We start from the raw sequence: 22,130 nt of genomic DNA on the forward strand, positions 1-22,130 counted from the left end.
GTGTCAGATATGCTTCCAGGGGTCTTCCCCATGCTGTTCCCATGTCTTTTAGCACTGTATGCATGTGTCACACAGCACATGGCCAGTTAAGGTTGTAAAATGTTAAAATGACATTTCCCGGTGAATGCATTTGTCACGGTTGAAAGCAATACAAAAGTACAAAAACGCATAAAAAATGCTACTTGTGAACATAGTCCAAGGTGTGGAGGAGTATTTTTGTTTTTGGTTCTTTATTTTACCTTATACACAAGTCTTTTACCTGGAAAGGATGCTCCTTAACATATTTCACAGGAAAACAGTTTCAGTTTCGTTTTTGAACTTTTTATTATGAGCCTGTAAAAGTGGCTTAATACCTCTGACCACATTGTTGACAGCAGTGACCCTGGGGGTCAGAAATGCTTCCTGGGGCGATCCCCATGCTGTCCCCATGTCATTTGAGAACTGTCACTATCGTTTTGGGCACTTTTTAGGCTTTCTACAGACTGCCGGTGGTGCCGCCATAAAAATGTTCGGATCTCCCATAGACTAACATTGGGCTCGTTGTTCGGGTCGAGCACCCAAGTATCACGGTGAGCTCGGTCTGAGCTTCGAGCACCCGAGCATTTTTGTGCTTGATCAACACTAATTATGACGTCAACGCTCATCATCATGAACGTGGACTACATTGGACCTGCACGGCAACATTTTGGGTAATACATTGGTGAACAAGGTAGTGTCTATTGTCTTCATATCTGTCTTTTTCTGTCTTTCAGATATTCTTTTCCGGACAACTTCAGATTCGTTGGATTACTTCGTACCTGCATGGGATTTTTTTTTTTTTTTAAATAATTGATAAATTAATGAACGAGGGATTAGTGTGGGGGATTCCTTATTCAAATAAAGTGTTTTTTTCTGTGTGTGTTTTTACTTTTTATTACCAGGTTAGTAATGGGGGTGTCTCTATTACTAACCCCAGGGGTTAATAGCAACTGTGATTTTTGACGAATCACTTCTGCCATCAACCCCAACTTCAATTACCCCAATTGTCACTGCACCAGGGCAATTGGGAAGAGCCGGGCAATGTGCCAGAATTGGCGCATCTCATGTGATGTGCCAATTCTGGGGTGGCTGCGGGCTTGTTTTTTTATGCAGGGAAGAGTTCAATAACCAGTGGCCTTCCCAGCTTGAAAATATAAGCCCACAACTGTCTGCTTTACCTTGGCTGGTTATTAAAAATAGGGGGGCCCCACGTCATTTTTTTAAGTTATTTATTTATTAAAGCCAGGCTACAAACACTTGTGCAAACGCACTTATAGCGCATGTGTTTTTTCTTACAGCAAATTTACTGCATCTAATGCAATTAGGTGGAGGAGGCTTTATTTCTCTTTTTAGTTTTGCCTTATATACAGTGCTGGCCAAAAGTATTGGCACCCCTGCAATTCTGTCAGATAATACTCAGTTTCTTCCTGAAAATGATTGCAATCACAAATTATTTGGTATTATTATCTTCATTTAATTTGCTTGCAAGGAAAAAACACAAAAGAGAATGAAGCAAAAATCCAATCATTGATCATTTCACACAAAACTCCAAAAAAGGGCCGGACAAAAGTATTGGCACCCTCAGCCTAATACTTGGTTGCACAACCTTTAGCCAAAATAACTGCGAACAACCGCTTCCGGTAACCATCAATGAGTTTTTTTACAATGCTCTGCTGGAATTGTAGACCATTCTTCTTTGGCAAACTGCTCCAGGTCCCTGATATTTGAAGGGTGCCTTCTCCAAACTGCCATTTTGAGATCTCTCCACAGGTGTTCTATGGGATTCAGGTCTGGACTCATTGCTGGCCACCTTAGAAGTCTCCAGTGCTTTCTCTCAAACCATTTTATAGTGCTTTTGGAAGTGTGTTTTGGGTCATTGTCCTGCTGGAAGACCCATGACCTCTGAGGGAGACCCAGCTTTCTCACACTGAGCCCTACATTATGCTGCAAAATTTTTGGTAGTCTTCAGACTTCATAATGCCATGCACACAGTCAAGCAGTCCAGTGCCAGAGGCAGCAAAGCAGCCCCAAAACATCAGGGAACCTCTGCCATGTTTGGCTGTAGGGACCGTGTTCTTTTCTTTGAATGCCTCTTTTTTTCCTGTACACTCTACGTTGATGCTTTTTCCCAAAAAGCTCTACTTTTGTCTTATCTGACCAGAGAACATTCTTCCAAAACGTTTTAGGCTTTCTCAGGTAAGTTATGGCAAACTCCAGCCTGGCTTTTTCATGTCTCGGGGTAAGAAGTGGGGTCTTCCTGGGTATCCTCCCATACAGTCTCTTTTCATTCAGGCGCCGACGGATAGTACGGGTTGACACTGTTGTACCCTCGGACTGCAGGGCAGCTTGAACTTGTTTGGATGTTAGTCGAGGTTCTTTATCCACCATCTGCACCATCTTGCGTTGAAATCTCTTGTCAATTTTTCTTTTCCGTCCACATCTAGGGAGGTTAGCCACAGTGCCATGGGCTTTAAGCTTCTTGATGACACTGCGCACGGAAGACACAGGAACATTCAGCTCTTTGGAGATGGACTTGTAGCCTTGAGATTGCTCATGCTTCCTCACAATTTGGTTTCTCTAGTCCTCAGACAGTTCTTTGATCTTCTTTCTTTTCTCCATGCTCAATGTGGTACACACAAGGACACAGAACAGAGGTTGAGTCAACTTTAATCCATGTTAACTGGCTGCAAGTGTGATTTAGTTATTGCCAACACCTGTTAGGTGCCACAGGTAAGTTACAGGTGCTGTTAATTACACGAATTAGAGAAGCATCACATGATTTTTCAAAGGGTGCCAATACTTTTGTCCACCCCCTTTTTTAAGTTTGGTGTGGAATTATATCCAATTTCGCTTTAGGACAATTCTTTTTGTGTTTTTTTCATTGAAGACAAATTAAATGAAGATAATAATACCAAAGAATTTGTGATTGCAATCATTTTCAGGAAGAAACTGAGTATTATCTGACAGAATTGCAGGGGTGCCAATACTTTTGGCCAGCACTGTACAAGTCATTATACAAGAAAGAATGTTTTCTGCATTCCGGTAAAATTGATTTTATCTTCAGTTTTTTATGTTTTATTATGAATCCATAAATGTGGAGTAATACTCTGACAACATTGTTCCCAGCAATGACCTCGTAGTCAGAGATGTGTCCAGTTGTCTTCTCCATGCTGTTACTATTCCATTTGAGCACTGTTTCCATCTATTTCAGCGATTTTCCTGCTTCCTCAGCCCTCCTTTTAGGGTCTTCTGAATAAATGCTTGAGTTTCCCATTGACTTCTGATATACTTGGTACTCGAGTCGAGCCCATCCGAGCATCAGACATACTTGATTCGAATACCGAGCACTTTAGTGCTCGATCATCATTACTTAAGATATAATCTTTAGACTGGTGTAGATTGTGTTACTTATAAAAGTTAGTGATGCGTGAGCACTAAAATGCTCAGGTACTCGTTACTCAGGTCGAGCAAATTGTAATGCTCGGGTGCTCGACCTGAGTAACAAGTACAATGGAAGTCAATGGGAAACTCGAGGACTCGGGTCCTAAAAATTGGTCAAATTGATATAAACAGTGCCTATTCTAAATGCAGCTAACAGCGGTATCATTAAGGAATAGAACATATTTTTTTGTTTTGTTGCAGCAGCAAGGAGTATAAGGGTATACTCCTGGCTGGATGTATGTAATACGCTATCCATAGTGTGATAGCTCACCCATTCACGAATTGCAGATAAGACAGGTAATATTGTAGAATATAAAATAGATTTTAACCATCTCCGGAGAATTTTTTTTTGTACGTGGCAGCACCATACTGTGGAGGAATGCAAGCAACCCTGCCTGCTTTGATGAATTCCTGAGTGCAGATTATATTAAAAAAACATAAACCTGTCAATGATTTTTTGAAAAAGCAATCAAATTATAGACAGTGTAAGAGATGCAGGCGAAAACAATGAACACTCATTTCCAGCTAATGATACCACCTAGCACCTGTTCCTATTCTAAATGCAGCACTCAGTGGCATTAATAGGGTATAGAATAGATTTTTTTTGTTGTTGCAGCGTCATGGAGTATAAGGCAACAATCCTTGGCTGGATATGTGTAATCCCTACAATCCCTAGTGCAATAGCTCACCCATACACGAATTCCAGATCAGATAGGTAATATTGTAGAATATAGAATCAATTTGAATTGGCCTTCCCATTATTAAGGAGTGGGTCTCCTATAATTTTAATACATATGCAGTAAGTGCAAGGGCTGCCAAAAATTAAGACGCACACCAATACAACTTTGAAAAGACGTAGTGAAGGGCCTCAGAAAAATTGTGTTAAAAATTATTAAGGAGTAGGTCTCCTATACTGTTAGTTCATATGCAGTAAGTGCAAGGGCTGCAAATTAGGACGCACTACAATATCCCTTTGAAGTGGAGGGCCTCAGTTAAATTTTTTTTGCCATTATTAACTTCTTAGCGACGTGATGCATATTCGTACGCATCACATCAGTACCCATTGTTCAGCTCGGGCTCCGGCGCTGAGCCTGAACTGAACCGGGCACATGTCAGCTGATTTATACAGCTGACATGTGCCCGCAACAGCCGCAGGTGGAATCGCGATCCACCCACAGCTATTACCTTTGGAGACTATTGAAGAATGCAGAAAGTGTAAAAAAAATGTTTTTAAAAAATATCGTCCCACAAAAAATAAGCCCTCACATGGCCATATTGACCAAAAAATAAAAAGGTTCTGGCTCTGGGAACAAGTGGAGCAAAAAACAAAAGCGCAAAAACAGAAAATGCTCCGGTCATTAAGGGGTTAAGGAGGGTGGTCTCCTATACTGGTAATGCCCATGCAGTAAGTGCATGGGCTGAAAAATATTTACCGCTGGGAGGTATACATATATATTTTATAGAATGCTAGAGGTAGATTGTTAGGCCTCTAAAAATTGTTTCTACGGGCATCATAAACACCCTTAAAAAAATTAATGTGGGTGTTGCATGATGTTCACCCTGTTTATACAATGGTAAAGGATGAGGAGAAGGAGAAGAACGATGTAAAAAGATGAAATCCTGAAGCGAATACCCATGTCTCGGTGTGAAGGGGTGCATGGGAATGGAGCAGAAAAAAAAGACTAGATTTGAGTTTATGTTCCGCAGCTGTCATTCGTTGGTATTGAAAAGTCTGGGCCAATCCAGCTCCTGTTCATTTTGATAAAAGTCAGAATATTCAGTTGACAGGTGGATGTGCCTATCGGCTATAATACCCCCGTCACCACTAAAAATCCGCTGTGACAAAACGCTAGCGTCAGGGCAGACCAGGACCTCCAAGGCATAGAGAGACAGTTCATGCCATGTGTCCATCTTGGATTCTCAATAGTTGTAAGGCACAGAGGAATTATAGAGGACGCAAGTACGGTCGCCAAGGTATTCCTTCAGCATCTTCCAAAACATTTTCCTCCTTGTCAGAGTACCCCACGCATCAGGGCCTGGGCAATAGGAGGGCCTGAGGAAACTGGCCCAGACCTTTGAAAGTGTTCCCCTACCTCTAATGCATCTGGTTTGTGTCTCCCTCGCCTGTACTCCTTGGTTGTCCAAGGAACTCTGACCTCTTCCGCCAGCGTTGTCAGATGGGAATTTTTTTAATAATTCTTCAATAAGAGCCTTCTGGTACTGCAACATTTTATTAGACCTCTCCACCACGGGAAGGAGAGATAGAAAGTTCTCCTTGCAGCTTGGGTCTAGAAGGGTGACCAACTAGTAATTACTGTTGCTCAAAATGCTTACAAGGGTCACAGGAAAGGCAGCAGAAGATAAACTCAGCCATGTGTGCCACACTGCCAAAACAAAAATGTCCATGCTCTCCTCCTCATCCTCCTCCTGATCCTCCTCCTCATCCACCCATTCCTCCGGTTCTTCAGGCCATCCACACTGAACAGATTTGATGAAGGAGGTGTGAGTAGTACAGTGTGTAGTTCAGGAAACCAGATCCTTCTCCTCCTCCTTCTCCTCCTCCTCATTATCACCCAATCTGTATTGAGAAGATGAAATGAGATTGGGCTGTGTAGCATCATCACCCTGTACAGTTTCTTGCTCCATCTCATCTTCCTCCGTCTGCAAAGTCTCCTCTTTAATTGTGAGCAGCAAGCGTTTAAGAAGACAGAGAATCAGGATGGTGACTCTGATTATGGCGTCATCACTGCTCACCATTTTTGTGGATTCCTCAAAGCTTTGGAGAACAGCATAGATGTCAGACATCCATGCCCACTCATCAGCTCTTATGTGCGGGGGTTGACCGGAATACCGACGGGCGTGTTAGTGCTGGTACTCAACAACTGCTCTCTGCTGCTCACAAATCCTTGCCAACATATGCAACGTTGAGTTCCAATGCGTGGTGACATTGCACACCAGTCAGTGAGCTGGAAGCTGCAAACACTGCTGAAGCACTGTCTGGGTGGCGGAAGCTGTAGCTGTCTTGTGGAAAAGGACACATGCTGCGTACTTTCACAAGAAGCTCAGGCAGATCAGAGTAGGTTTTTTGAGAAACCGCTGAATTACTAAGTTGAGCAAGTGGGCCATCCATGGTACGTGTGTGAGATTGCCAAGCTTCAGAGACGTCACCAGGTTATGGCCATTGTCACACATGACCATGCCTGGTTGTAGGTTCAGTGGTGAGAGCCACAGAACTGCCTGCTCTGTTACAGCCTTCAACAACTCTGCAGCGGTGTGTGGTTTGTCACCTAAGCAGATTAGCTTCAGCAGAGCCTGTTGTCGCTTGAGGGAGGCAGTGCTGCAGTGCTTCCAGCTTGCAGCTCATGTTGCAATTCTTGAGATGGAGGGGGAGGAGGTGCAAGAACTGCTGTAGAAGTTGGGGGCAACCAGAACACGCAATCCTCGGCATTGGTAGCATGTGTTCAGTCCCAAGGTCCGACTGGGTCCCATCTTCCACAATATTCACAAAGGGTGCCATCAGGGAAATGTAGCATCCCTGGCAACAAGCAATTGCCCACCTATCCATGGTTAGGTGAACTTTCTCAGTAACTGCGTTGGTGAGGGCACGAGTAATGTTATGGGACATGTGCTTGTGTAAGGCACACCGGGAGAAATAGTGGCGGCTGGGGACTGAGTACCAATGGACAGCCGCCACCATGAGGTTGCAGAAAGCTTCCGTCTCCACAAGCCTAAAAGGCAACATTTCCAGTGCAAGCAGTCTGGAAATGTGGCAGTTTAGTATTGTGGAGTGTGGGTTGGTGGCTTTGTATTTGCGCTTGCGTTCCAAGGACTGGGGTAGGGACAACTGAACGCTGCACTAGGACAAGGACGTGGATGTGGTTCCTGACAGTGGTTGCAATTGTGCAACGACAGGTGCAGGGTGGGAGGCATCTTCGCCTGCGTCATGGACAGGGGATTGGCGTACACGTACAACAGGGGAAGAGGCAGTGGTGTCACCTGCAGACAATGTTTCTAGACCCTGGCCTCTTCCTGCCTGTTGTGGTATTACGGATCCTTCCCACTCTACACTGCTGTTCTCGCTCTGCATATCACCTTCTGAGTTTGGGTCAGTGACTTCATCGTCCACCACCTCGTCTTCTAGGTCTGCACCCTGGTCCTCCTCCTGACTTTTTGGCAATTGTGTCTCATCATCGTCATCCACCTCTTGCAATAGTAATTGCACTTACCCACCATCTCCTTCATGTGACCGTGGCTGCCCAAATATTTGGGCATCACTACATGCGATCTCCTCAAGTCCAGAGAGATAGGCCAGAATCTATAAATGGAAATGTGAACAGGTCTTCAGAGTGTCCAAGTGTGGGATTACTTGTCGACGTGCACTCAGCATGGTGAGAGGAAGGATGAACAAGGTGAGGATTATGTGGTACAGACTCACGGCTACTGAGACTGGACCATGTGGAAAACAGGGTGGTGGTGGCAAACTGACTGGAAGCATTATCTGCTATCCAACCAACAACCTTTTCACACTGGTCTGGCTTCAAGAGTGGTGTTCCATGCCCCCCTAGAAAGTGGGACAGGAAGCTAAGTCGACTACTGTGAATGATGTGGGTGTTTGTTGTGCTCCCGCAGCAGGCACAGTTTTACCTTGTCCATGGCCTCTGCATGCACATCAGCACTTCCCCATCTCTTACCATGCACCTTGCCCATTTTAAATGGAGTATAATATTTCTCAGCTGCTAAAAAATTTCAGGATTATTACTGCAGTAATATTTGACCAGCTGAGATAGACAAGTTTCTCTGCAATAGCAGTATAGCGGTGCTATTTGTTAGCGGCCAAGTCTGGATATATGTTTTGAATGCACTACTGGCACACTTTAAATGGAGTATAATATTTCTCAGCCTCCAAATAATTTCAGGATTATTACCGCAGTAATATTTGACCACCTCAGATGGACAATTTTCTCAGCAAGCACTACATAGCAATGCTATTCAAATCAACCAAGTATGGCTGTATGCTGTTAACAAACAAATGGACCAGTATAAATGTGTATTATATTGCTTTTCACAAAAATTATCAGGATTCAGAACAAAATGAATATTATTATCCCTGAAATGAGTTCCAGCAGCAGAAAAAACGTGCAATGAACCCTATCCTGTATTGCACTATTTGTCCACAAACTTTTCCTAACTACTGCTAACAGCAGTATTAATATTCATCAGAATGAGCCCTTACAAGGACTATTAGTGCAGATGAAATAAATAAAAGTTGTGTGGAATCCCAGCCTAAACGCAGACAAAATTGTCTCCCTCGCTCAGCTGCAGCACCTCTCCCTACTCTGCCTGTGTACAAGGTAGACTGTGACCAGCATAGGGTCCTGGGTATTACATAGACCTGATGACGTTATGTGGCCTGCGAATCACTGTAATACCATTACCAATATGGCTATGGCATTACTGTGACTGTCAGGCAATCCCTGGATATTAATTGGCTTTCAAGCTCTTGCCGAAACATTCAATAAATAGTCGCCGAGTACCGAGCATCTCGAGCATTGTGATGCTCGGGCGAGTAATGAGAACTGATGAGCATGCTCTCTCATCACTAATAAAAGTGTCTTAATATACAGAAAATACCTAAAGACAGTGAATTTTTAGTTTTGCGCTTATGCTTTTTACGTTGCCAACTTCCAAGAACTGTTTTTTTATATTTTTTCCTTGACGTAGCCATATGAGGGCAAGTTATTTGCAAGGCAGCTGTAGTTTTGAATGACACTATTTATTTTAATATGCTATGTACTGAAAAGGGGAAAATATTACAAAAGAGAAGAAATGGTGAAAAGAGAAAATTCTGCATTACTAATTGCGTTTTATTCTTATATCGTTCATTGCATGAATGTGTAAAGTTTTCTGCAGTGACAGGTCTCTCCCTACACATGCAAGCAGGGAGAGACTTGTCAGTTACGAGGCAGTAGGCGTGAAGAAACTGCCTGTCCGACTAGTCTCTCATGCAGTTCAGACCCAGGTAACTTTTAGGGCTCGCCCACACTGTCATATAACACGGCCGAGTTCTATCTGTTGTTTAGATAGCACTTCACCGAATGTTATATTATGGGGCAGTTCAGATCTGCAATTTTTTTTCATGCTGATTCGGCATGAGAGAACAATCACAGCGATCTGTGAGTGCATCCTATATTTGGATCACGCATACCCATACAAGTCTATAGGTGCATGTGAAACATCAGACTGCACTCAGATGGCGTCACAGTCAAGTTGATATATGCTCACAGAGAAAATGGAGAAATTAAAGGGCTTCTCAAACACTAGGACAACCCCTTCATAAACTAAATGTTTGGTCTCAATAAAATAAACAAACCTGAACCCACCTCCTGTGCCGATTCCGTTACAGCAATGTCGGTACTCACGGTCCTGGGACTGTGATGCAGTAGAATGACACTTGATGCCCGACGCACAACAGCACTGGTATCTCTTTTCCCGCCTTAAGTCGAAATGAGCATAAAGTCTGGGATCAACTGCAGCCCCGGCTTATGCTTCATGTTCAGTTTGTATGGAGGCGGGGACAGTGATGCCAGCGCTGATTGGGCACCGTGCATCACATGTCATTCCACCGCATCACAGGCCCAGGACCATGAGTGCCGATACCGCTGGAACGGACAGGAGGTGAGTATAGGTTTGTTTATTTTACTGGGGCTGAACATTTAGTTTTAGAAGGGGCTGTCCTAGTAGTGGACAACCCCTTTAAGTTTTTGTTTTGCCAAGCTTTTAACAATAAGGGTCAGATATGGCTTTAAAGAAGGCAACCACTTGCGATATAACGCAATTTTATTTATAATATATTTAAAAGATAAAATACACAATTAAAAGAATAGTATGATATGATATTGCGCACACTTTTGTATATGTTAAGATACAAAAGTTAAGAACATATACTCACATCATCTCCAAGGAGCTTTTAAACATCATCCATCTGGAATATCAGAGAAGCAACCACCAAACAGAGAACCCCTGGACAAATTACAACACTGCATGGGCATCCCACTTATGCAGATACTACAACACTGTACATGTATAAGTACAGGTACACAACTTTTTGCTTCTGTTTTAGTCATATTTCTCTGACCTTATATATAGTGAATCTATACTGGTAAGTCTAGTTCACCTTTACCCTCCAGTGGCCAGCCTTTGGGAAAAGATAAATCAGAGATACAAGGCACTCATCAGACAATGGGGGCAATAAACCCACACAATTCAAAAGCTCTCAAGAATCATATAAGTCAACAGCAAATAAAAGTTAAACACATCTCCATGTTTTACAATAACATATAATAAACATTGGACTATTTGAGAGGTGAACCTTCACACAATGTGAGTAAACAGTTCTCAAGATTTTGTTACTATGAACATTGTCTGTGTGTAAACATCAGGCAAGACTTTGACAGAATGAGCAATTTCTATCTGTGAATGTATAACCAGCGATTCTGGTTTGTCATGGTTTGAATGTATTCTGTATATTTCAATATGAACTCAAATATCCATTTTTTTTGTTCACACTACAGTTTTCCATTTTCTCTGCACCTGTGCTGTAATTCTCTCATGCGAGAGAATTGGATCACACTCAGATGATGCTCTGCAGAAACTCTGACAGAGTTTGAACCAAGTGACATTAGCATAATCGACTCGATTCTCTTGCATGAGAGAACTTATGGTATTGTGAGTGAGCCCTATAACTACGTTTTTCTCTGAAATACTGCAGCATTGCAGGATCAAATACACATGGCTGAAATCATACAGTCAGTGTCTAATACTTGATGCCAGTGAATCGTGCAGCATGTGTCAGTTGTCAGGTTCCCTTTAAAAAAAGGTTGAATAAAAAGTGATCAAAAAATAATGTACACTAAAATTATAGCAATAAAATTTACATCTTGTCATTTAAAAAAAATAATCCCTCATATATAGTAGCTTCATTAAAGGAAAATTGCTAAGCTTATCATTCTCAGAATATATAGTGGCATGTAAAGGTTTAGGCACCCCTGGTCAAAATTAATGTGAACAGTTAGGCAAGTTGAAGATGAAATGATCTCTAAAAGGCCTAAATTTAAAGATGACACATTTCCTTTGTATTTTAGGCACAATATATATATATATATATATATATATATATATATATATATATATATACATATATATATATATATATATATACATATATATATATATATATTGTATTTTTTTTCATATCAGGAATTACAAAAAGGAAAATGGGCCAATGCAAAAGTTTGGGTACACTTGGAAACTTCTGTGCTCAGATAACTTTGATCAAGGTTTCACACCTTAATTAGCATGATAGGATTATGGACTGTTCACTATCATTGTTAGGAAAGGCCAGGTGATGCAAATTTCCCATCTTTAAAAAAACCCAGCCTCCTCTAACTTTGTGCCAAAAAAACAGCAGCCATGGGTTCTTCTAAGCAACTGCCTAGCACTCTGAAAATGAAAATGGTAGAGACCCACAAAGCAGGAGAAGGCTATAAGAAGATAGCAAAGCGTTTTCAAGTTGCCCTTTCCTCAGTTCAAAATGTAATGAATAAATAAATATCAGTAAACAGGAACACTGGATGTCACGAAAAGATCTGGAAGACAAAGCACAATTTCATTGAGAGCTGCTCATAGGATTGCTACAGAGGCAAATAAAAACCCCCGCTTGACTTCAAAAGACCTTCAGAAAGATCTAGCAGTCTCTGGAGTTGGGGTACATTGTTCTACTGTTTAGAGACACCTGCACATATTTGGCCTTCGTGGAAGAGTCATCAGAAGAAAATCTCTCTTGCATGCTCACCATGAAATTCAGCATCAGAATTATGCAAAAGAACATCTAAACAAGCCTAATGCATTTTGAGAACAAGTTCTGTGGACTGATGAGGTTAAAATAGAACTCTTTGGCCACAATGATCAAAGGTATGTATGGAGAAAAGGGGCACAGAATTTCAAGAGCATCTCGCCAACCATTAAAAAAGTAAAAAAGCTGAAGGTGAAAAGAAGATGGCTTCTACAAATGGATAATGATCCTAAACACACGTCAAAATCCACAATAGACTACCTCAAAAGGCACAAGCTGAAGGTTTTACAATGGCCCTCAGAGTCCCCTGATCTGAACATCATTAAAAATCTGTGGCTAGACCACAAAATAGCAATGTGTGCAATATAACCCAGGTATCTCACAGAGCTGGAAGAATTTTACAAGGAAGAATGGATGAAAATCCTTCAAACAAGGATTATCTGGCTTCAAAAAGAGTTTACAAGCTGCAATACTTTTCAGAAAAGGGGGTGCTGCTAGGTTCTAACCATATGGTGCCCAAACTTTTGCATCAGCACAATTTCCTTTTTGTAATTTTTAAACTGTAAGCAATTAAAATATACATAGATTTTCAGATCTTTTCAAATCTCATGTATGTGTGCGATTTTTGTTCTTTCATGTCAGTACACAATGAAGCCAGGTGTACGTTCTCCGGCTTTATAAGCATGCTGCCTGTGTTGGATTCTGTGGTAGTACTGTGGTGTTATAAGAACAGCTGTACTTACCGTGTTCTCCTTTTGGATATTTTCTCCTAAGTGGTCAGCAAATTACTTTGTCATGATGTGCTTCCCAGACGTGTACAGTGTGCCTATGAAACCGGGGAACTTACATTTTCATAGCGCACTAACAAGAAAGGATTAAAGTTGAACACATGAGCGAGATTTGCAAGAAGCCGGCAGTGATGTCACCTATTACAAAGTTATTGTGCCCACACGGGCATGATAACATGATTACTGGGGCGACTACTCTGGAAACCGCTCCTATAATATTCTCCCTGTGTGGGCTCAGTGTAGTCTAGTGGGCAGTGACAGGTGATGTGAGCAGTCAACTGTACACAGTGAGTTCTCTGTAATTACTCCCATTACTCCTTGACTGATATCCTGCTCAGTGCAACCCAATTGACTGGTAGGGAGCTACTGCAAAGAGACTATAACTTTATTTTCTCCCTGCAGCCAGACATCCATTTAGACAGCGGAATACAATATGTTTAAAATGGCATTGACGTGCAGATTCCCACTATGGCTAAATATACTGATAAGTACCTTTTTGTATATGACAAGTTCCTTTTTAACATATAAAAATATAACTACTAGTGATGAGCGAGCATACTAGCAAGTACTCGGTACTCGCACGAGCATCTCAGTACTCGAGATGCTCGGAGCTCCCCGAGTACTTGCGAGATGCTCGATCGGATGCTCGGGTCCCCTCCCTGCATGTTTGGCGCTCTTCGCAGGCAGTGTATATAGGCAGGCAGTGTATATAGCAGACTGCAGTGCACATAGCACAAGAGGCTCCATTCCAATTCTGCCTTCTGCTGCTATTAGATATTTCTATACAAAGGCCAAGGTCTCAGGGGCCAGGAATAATTTTTTTTGGATCTTAATCCTCATTATTTGCTTAAAAAGCTATCCAGAGAACACCGTTTTTCTGCGCCATTTGCATGTTGGCACTGCAGAATACAGCCAGGTCCTTTCCATATTACAGCACTAAAAATCCATCTATTTAAAACTGTGTTGTCTCCATCACACGGATCACATATACATTTTCTGAAAATACTGCCATTTTTGGCCTCCATTCAAATTTTTTTTCACTGTGTCAGCGAAGTTTATGACACCTGTTTGCTGTTCAAAATAGTTACCTAGAGGCCAGGTATTAAAAACGGTGTTTTCTCCATCACACGGATCACATATATGTTTTCAGAAAATACTGCCATTTCTGGCCTCCAATAAAAATTTGTTTCAATGTGTCAATGAAGCAATTGACACTAGATTGCAGTTCAAAATAGTTACCTACAGGCCAGGTATTTAAAACTGTGTTTTCTCCGTCACATGGATCACATATTCGTTTTCAGAAAATACTGCCATTTCTAACCTCCATTAAAAAATTTTTCAGTGTGACAGTGAAGCAATTGACACCAGTTTGCTGTTCAAAATAGTTACCTACAGGCCAGGTATTTAAAACTGTGGTTTCTCTGTCACACCGATCACATGTACGTTTTCAGAAAATACTGCCATTTCTAACCTCCATTAAAAATTTGTTTCAGTGTGTCAGTGAAGCAATTGACACCAGTTTGCTGTTCAAAATAGTTACCTACAGGCAAGGTATTTAAAACTGTGGTATCTCCATCACACAGATCACATATAAGTTCGCTCCAAATTCAGTCATTTGTAGTGAGCATGGAAGAAATTGTCAGCTATTTAAAATGGGCAAGGCACATTGCAAGGGACGGGGAACTGGACGTGATGGTGATGGTGCATGCAGAGGCCGAGGCCAAAGCCGTGGGCAAGCTGAAATTGTGCCACAACAAACACCCACATCTTCTCGCCCGACCTTCCTGTCCCAATTCCTAGGGGACCGCAGCACTCCACTATTGAACCCAGAGCAGTGTCAAAAGGTTGTTGGTTGGATAGTGGATAATGCTTCCAGTCACTTAGCCACCACCACCACCACCACCCTGTCTTCCACATGGTCAAGTCTCAGTAGCCGTGAGTCTGCACAGCATTTCCCTCACCCTGATCCTCCTTCCTCCCACCATGCCGAGTGCCCGGAGACAAATGAACCCACACTTGGACACTCTGAAGAGCTGTTCACTTTTCCATTTATAGATTTGGGCCTCCCACCCAGTCCACTTGAAGCGGGGCAAGAAGAGATCGCATGTAGCAATGCCAAAATATTTGAGCAGCCACAGTCACATGAAGGAAACAGTGGGAAAGTGTCACAAGAGGTGGATGATAATAAGACACAATTGCCAGAAAGTCAGGAGGAGGACCAGGGTGTAGAAGTGGAAGCCGAGTTGGTGGATGATATAGTAACTGACCCAACCTGGCAGGAGGACATGCAGAGTGAGGACAGCAGCACACAGGGGGAGGGAGGCCGAGCACTCCAACAGGCAGGAAGAAGCAGTGTAGTGGCCTCAGACAGAAGGCATACAACCATTCCCCGTAACACCAACACAAAGGAAGTTGCCAGTACAACTGTTAGGTCTTTCAGAGTCTGGTTGTTTTTAAAGACTCTGCTAATAACCACAAAATGGTCATTTGCACCACCTGCCAGGCCATCATCAGCAGGGGTGGCTGCGGGTGGCACCATTGCTTCTTCCGCTATTGTGCATGCAAGCCAATCCCCTGTCCATGGTGCATGTGAAGATGCCTCCTGCCTTGCACGTGTCGTTGTGCACTCTCAAGTAGCAGCATCAGGAAGCACGTCCACGTCCTTGTCCCAGCGCAGCGTTCAGTTGTCCATACCCCTGTCCTTGGAACGCAAGCGCAAATACGCAGTCAACGTCCCACAGGCCACACTACTAAATTCTCACATTTCATGGCTGCTTGCGCTCGAAATGTTGCCTTAACGGCTCGTGGAGACAGAAGCATTCCGAAACCTGAAGGTGGCGGCCGTCCCTCAATACTCGGTTCCCAGCCACCACTATTTCTCCTGGTGTGCCGTCCCCGCATTACACAAGCACGTGTCCCAAAACATTAGCTTTGCCCTCAACAACGCAGTTACAGGGAAAGTCCACCTAACCATGGACACGTGGACAAGTGCTTGTGGGCAGGGACGGTACATCTCGCTGATGGCACACTGGGTTAACATAGTAACCAAGTTGGACCTTGGGACGGAACACATCCTCTCGACTCCAAGGATTGCGGGCCCTAGGTCAATCAAGGTTGCCCCCATGGTCTACAGCTCCTGCACCTCCTCCTCCTCAGCCTCTTTCTCCTCTTCAGCCTCCATCTCTGAAATGACCACATCAGTCAGAAGCTGGAAGCACCGCAGCACTGCCTCGGCCAACAGGCTGTGCTGAAGCTAATATGCTTAGGTGACAAACCACACAATGCTGAAGAGTTGTCCACAGCTCTGAAAGAGCAGGCAGATCTGTGACTCACACCGCTGAACCTGCAGCCAGGCATGGTCATGTGTGACAATGGCCAGAACCTGGTGGCCCATGTGCTTAACCTCATGATTCAGCGGTTTCTCAAATCCTACCCGGAGCTGCCGGATCTGCTTGTTAAAGTACGCCGCCTGTGTGCCCATTTTAGAAAGTCACCTACAGCTTCCACCACCCTTGCCATGTTTCAGCAGCGTTTGCAGCTTCCGGCTCACAGACTGTTGTGTGATGTCCCCACACATTGGAACTCTACCCTGAAGATGTTGGGAAGGATTTGAGAGCAAAAGAGGGCAGTTGTTGAGTACCAGCATCAACAAGGCCGTCGGTATTCAGTTCAGACTCCACACATAAGACCTCAGGAGTGGACATGGATGTCAGACATATGTACCATCCTCCAAAACTTTGAGGAATCCACCAAGATGGTGAGCGGTGATGACGCCATAATTAGCATCACCATCACGCTTCTCTGTCTTCTGAAATGCTCTCTGCTCACAATCAAAGAGGATTCATTGCAGGCAGAGAACGATGAGATCGAGCAAAGAACCATACAGGGTGATTACACACAGCCCAGCCTCATCTCATCCCAATGTGGATTGGGGGACAATGAGGAAGAGGAGGAGGAGGAAGAACAGGAGCTAGTTTCATGCGCTATAGACGGTACATCCTGCTCAGCTGTCATACCGTCTGTTCAGCGTGGATGGCCAGAGGACAGAGAGGAGGAGGAGGAGAACATGGTCAGTCATCCTCTTGGTGAGAACACGGAAGTCTTGCCATTTAGTAGTCTGGCACGCATGGCTGAGTTTATGTTACGCTGCCTTTCCCATGACCCTCGTGTTCTCAAAATTTTGGGTGACCATCATTACTGGTTGTTGACACTTCTAGACCCACACTACAAGGAGAACTTTATATCTCTTATTCCTGAGGCGGACAGGTCTACAAAAATGGGGCTGTACCAGAAGGCCCTTGTTGCGGAACTATTAAAAAAATTCCCATCTGAAAACACTGGCAGCAGAGGGCATACTTCATTGGACAACCAAGGAGTACAGACGAGAGAGACACAACTTCAATCCAGCAGAGGCAGGGGAACACTGTCAAAGTTCTGGGAGAATTTTCTCAGCCCCTCCCATCACACAAGCCCTGAGGCGCGGGGTACTCTCACAAGAGTGCAAAATTTGGGAAGATGCTTAGGTAGTACCTTGCCGACCGTACCAACGTCCTCCATGATTCCTCTGTGCCTTATAATTATTGGGTATCCAAGCTGGATATGTGGAATGAACTGACACTCTATGCCTTGGAGGTCCTGGCCTGCCCTGCCGCCAGCGTTTTATCAGAGTGGGTTTTTAGTGCCGCTGGTGGAATTATATCTGATAAATGCATCTGTCTGTCAACTGAAAATGCTGACAGGCTGACTCTTATAAAAATGAACAAAGGCTGGATTGGGCCAGACCTCTCAACACCACCGAATGATAGCAGCATAACATAAACTCAAATCCAGTGTCTTTTCTTGGGTTGTGTATTCCCATGCACCTTTTCACACCCAGACATCGGTATACGCTTCCTGATTTTGGCTATTTGCTCTTGTCCTCCTCCTTCTCCTCATCCTCTACCACCATATCACCAGGGTGACCGTGGTCCGTGATGAAACACCCACATAAATTTTTAAAGGGTGCTTATGATGCCCGTAAAAAACATTTTTTTAAATAGTATGTTCATGTATTCCCTCAGGGGTAAATGTTTGTCAGCCCATACACTTAGTGCATGGGCATTACAAGTATAGGAGGCCCGCTCCTTTCTAATGGGAACATTTTTTTATTAGGCCCTTCTCCACGTCTTTTCCAAGGGGCATTGGAGTGCCTCCAAATTTTAGGCATCCCTTGCATTCACTGCATAGGCCAGCACTATGGGAGACCCACTTCCTAATAATGGGAAAATTGTTTTGATGAGGCCCTCTGACCTCCATGTCTCTTCCAAGGGGCATTGAAGTGCCTCCAAATTTTTGGCAACCCTTGCATTCACTGCATAGGCCAGCATTATGGGAGACCCACTTCCTAATAATGGGAACATTGTTTTGAGGAGTCCCTCTGACCTCCATGTCTCTTCCAAGGGGCATTGAAGTGCCTCCAAATTTTTGGCAACCCATGCATTCATTGCATAGGCCAGCATTATGGGAGACCCACTTCCTAATAATGGGAACATTGTTTTGAGGAGGCCCTCTGGCCTCCATGTCTCTTCCTAGGGGCATTGAAGTGCCTCCAAATTTTTGGCAACCTTTGCATTCACTGCATAGACAAACACAATGGGAGACCCACTTCCTAATAATAGGAACTTTTTTATGAGGCCCTCCTCCACATCTCTTCCAAGGGGCATTGGAGTGCCTCCCAATTTTTGGCAGCCCTTTCATTCACTGCATAGGCAAACACAATGGGAGATCCATTTCCTAATAAATGGAACATTGTTTTCTAGAGGCCCTTCTCTAAGTCTCTTTAAAGGGGTATTGGGGTGTATCCAAATTTTCAAAGTGGTATTGGGGGGCATCCAAATTTTGGGCAGCCCTGCCACTCAGTGCATACGCAATAACAGGAGACCCACTCTTTTGTAATGGAAACATTAAAACATAGCCGGCTGATGGCTCTCTAAGAATAGTGAGGGCCGACTGCTGGCCCTTTAAGATTAGTAAAGGCCGCCTGATGGCCATATAAAAATAGGCTTTGTGACTTTCAGAGTCCCTCCTTCATAAATGAAACACAATGTGTCTGATGATATCTCACACACCACATGGCCAGATAAGGTTGTAAAATGTTAAAATTACATTTCCTGGTGAAGGCATTTGTCACGGTTGAAAGCAATGCAAAAGTGAAAAAAAACGCATCAAAAACGCTACGTGTGAACATAGCCCAAGGTGTGGAGGAGCATTTTTGCTTTTGGTTATTTATTTTGCTTTTTATACAAGTCATTACCCTGGAAAGGATGTTCCTTAACATATTTCCCAGAAAAATCCATTTTGGTTTTGTTTTGGTATGTTTTATTGTGAGTCCGTAAAAGTAGAGTAATACCCCTGACAACGTTGTTGACAGAAGTGACCTGGGAGTCAGAAATGCTTCCAGGAGTCTTCCCCATACTGTTTCCATGTCATTTGAGCACTGTTCCCGTCGATTTGGGCAATTTTTAGGCCCTCTGCAGACCGCCGGGGGGGAGCCGCCTGAAAAATACTCGAGTTTCCCATAGACTTACATTGGGCTCGTTGCTCGGGTCGAGCACCCGAGTATTCCAATGTGCTCGACCCGAGCATCGAGCACCCGAGCATTTTAGTGCTCGCTCATCACTAATAACTACCAAAAGGATTTCTCTATACAGCAGTCACATCTTTTCTGCACAAAGATACTTTCAGTTATTACTTTTGATTTGTATTCCCGAAGCATTTTCAAGACAGTTTATTACTGTATACAATCCATCCTGGAGAAAAGATAAATGTGTTTTTAAAATTAGTTAAAACATTCTTTAAATAGCATCTCTGCAACCTGCAGGAGATAATAGTGTCACACCAGATAATAGCTTCCTACATGTCGCTAGTGCACAGGTGAAGCTGCGGGAGCAGGAAAAGGACACACAGGCAGAATGCTGACAGATGGCAGATTGCATTGACTTTTCAACATAATGATGGGGTTGGAATGCTAAGTGTACAATACTGATAGCTATTAATTTCTCATCTTGTCAGATTAGCAGAGGTTTATAGGTAGAGCCCTTTATATAGCTGACAAGATTCACAGCAGCCATAAGTGATGCAATCAAATGATAAACAAGAACATTGCAAAATAAAAGAGACCGTTTAAGGTTTGAAAGAAAAAAAATAAATAAAATGTCAGAACTTAGGATGTCGTTACAACATATCTGCAATCTTATGTTATTTATTATACAACAGTGTATTATTTCACTGTACTTCAGTAAAGTAAATAACCACCATTAGCATTCTAGAGTTTCTCTATTATTCTACAAAATCCAAATTTGATTCAGCTATCAGGTTATTTGCTTTTTTCTAATAATTTAAAAAAAGATTTCACCTAATGTATAAATCTATATCACTGCTCCATACAAGTTTTGAGTTACAATAAAAAAGTATATTTAGCATTCTGTTCCGGACTTTGGAAGTTAAGGTTGCATCACCGAGGCGTCACCCAATCTCACGCAGACTGCGACCACTCCTCCTGATTGACTGCGCTGTGGGAAGTGGTTCACCACATGCATTCAGTATCGAGCGTGCGCTGTAGAAGATTTTCCTTTCTCTTTCTCTGCTTTATTGGCAGAGCCCCACAAGCATGTATCAATGAAAGCAGAGTAGGACAGAGGAAAATATTTTCCAATATTTCAACAGTATGTTATGTAGTATACAAAAAAGTGAGCACATCTGGCATATTATTCACCTCATCCAAAATGTTCTCATCAAGAACTTATTCAGCATAACCTATATGATCCTTATGGTCACAGTGATCACGATAAATTCATCTATTAAGCATTCAAAGTGGCAATAGGCATATCATGCTGACTTTGCTACATTTCGGGGGGAAAAGGGGGCATTCCCTTCATTGTGATCTCATCGTGACCATAAGGATCTTATGGATTGTGCAGAATAAGTTCTTGATAAGGATATCTTGCATGGGGTGAATATGCCATATATTCAAATAAATTTTGTATGCTGTATAACCTGCAGTAAAAATATTTGTCCTTTAAAATCCTAAAAACATGCAACACAAATACCATTCTCACAATAGGACACATACTGCCACTTATAAGCATGATCAAATAGGAGACTCTAGGATGTTGGTAGAAAATAAAAAATCATTCATAAACCAATAGCTAAAGGTCAAATATTCACATTGTAACCAAACCCAAAGGAATAAAACATGACTTTTAATTAACTAATAAAAAATAAAGTAAACCTATCGTGTATATAATTTGATCAAGTGCAGGCGAAAAAAATATTGCATCTCTAGTAGACAATATGTATAATCATTATTGATAGTAAGGCCTAATTCAGACATATGCTTTATACATATGAGTGCTATCCATGGTTTTCACACATTGCATTGGTATGTCACAAAGGTTTTCTCAAACATCTCAAACTGTCATGGTGGCATCAGGGTCTGTGGATTCCACAGGTTCAAACAATCCTCCTTGTGACTCCATAGATAGCTATGATCAGCACTGAGTGACTAGGGCATCGACTTCTAGAGCTGCAGCTCTTAGGCAGGCTAGAAGGAGCTAAATCTTTGCTGAATTTACTTTGTTGATTACTTGTGGTCACATGCTGCAGGAGAACCAGTCATGTCTGCTCTTTCCCTATTTAAGCTGGCTCCGCAGATCACGGGATGCCAGGAATAGTGTCCTCTATTCTGGTCTAGGAGAGATGGACACGTTTGGTGTACTGGTTATTTCCAAAATTGTCGCGAGCAGTGTTTCTGTAGCACCCCGAGGGCTCGGCTGCTACAGGGGTATTGCACCTCGAACCAGAGGTGTGGTATTCCACTCCCAGGTAAGGATGGAGTGTGGACCAGGACTCAGTAGCTGCATGCACCACACACACCCCTTTTCTGAGGGACAGCTCAACGGTGCTCTCACAAGATAGAAGTGCAGGCACGACAGCATCTGTCCCTGACTGGAGTGGGGAGGGGAAAGTACACCCAGTGGTGTAGGAACAGATAG

The sequence above is a fragment of the Phyllobates terribilis genome, unplaced genomic scaffold (assembly GCF_046119375.1).
Source record: "Phyllobates terribilis strain yellow unplaced genomic scaffold, ASM4611937v1 Scaffold_8__6_contigs__length_399053987, whole genome shotgun sequence".
NCBI classification, from domain to species: Eukaryota; Metazoa; Chordata; class Amphibia; order Anura; family Dendrobatidae; genus Phyllobates; species Phyllobates terribilis.